Source organism: Triticum dicoccoides, chromosome 5B (assembly GCF_002162155.2).
Source record: "Triticum dicoccoides isolate Atlit2015 ecotype Zavitan chromosome 5B, WEW_v2.0, whole genome shotgun sequence".
Lineage (NCBI taxonomy): Eukaryota > Viridiplantae > Streptophyta > Magnoliopsida > Poales > Poaceae > Triticum > Triticum dicoccoides.
This window is the reverse complement of record NC_041389.1, coordinates 589,052,146-589,053,181: the sequence shown is the minus strand read 5'-3', so window position 1 is coordinate 589,053,181 and position 1,036 is coordinate 589,052,146.

Sequence of the window (1,036 nt, the reverse complement as noted above, 5' to 3'; positions counted from 1 at the left end):
GGGGGGAGGGGGACAATTGCTCGTCCATGTCCACATCTGCTCCCTGCGCCGCCGCCACTTCCCTTTCTTGCTGCCGCCGACGGCAGTTCCTCCGGGCGATGTTCTCCGGCTTGCACGACAAACCCGAGGACCGGATGCCGACGGACAAGGCGGACGCAGACTCTGTCGCGGTGGTCAGGGACAAGCTGGATGGCATTTAGGGCAGCGGATCGGGACTGGCGGTGAGGGTGGAGAACAAGTGTGGCGGACGGCGAGGGCTTGGAGCGCGAAAGGTTGGAGGGAGGCGGAACGAGGGGGACGGTTTGATGGATTTGATGCAAATTATGGTGGAGTAGGGATGTCGGCGGACGCGCCCGGCGCCCCATATCCATCTCATATTTGGGTTGGATATTTTTTTGAACACAGTATAGACGCAAACACTCATATACACGCGCACACTCTACCCCTATGAGCACCTTCGAAAGACTGAGCCGACATATCATCTTTAAATTTACAAAAAGTCACCGTAGGCACCTCGTCATCACGGGAACGTCTCCTTCCACTAATGCGCATCGCCAAAAATTCTGAAATAAATCCAGGAATAAATGCGAGCAGCTGGACTTGAACCCTGTTGGGCTGGGGATACCACAGTCCCTCTAACCATCCAATCACAGGTTGGTTCGCTATTTGGACTGGATATGAGGGGTGTCGGTCAGTCCGGACGTTGTCTGTCTAGTTTTTTTTTTTCTGTGAGCGGTCACTGAAGGCCGTCCGACTAGGAGTTTGAGGCGGGTCGCGTCTGCTGTAACGAATTTCTGCACCGAAAACTCTTCGTCCTAATCAGATCAGCTCTAGCCCTAAGCTTCAGAGCGGCTGCAAGAGATATCCCCCTGATTTGTCCACGGAGGGGCGTCAGCCGTCCGATACCTCAGATGGACGGCCCAGATCTGGCGCCGGCAGTATACTAGTCCGACTCTACTACTGGCTCTGATCTGTAGCTGCGTCGCGGTCGCCCATGGTGGTCGTCTCCCCCCCGACTCCCCGCCCCAGCCAAATC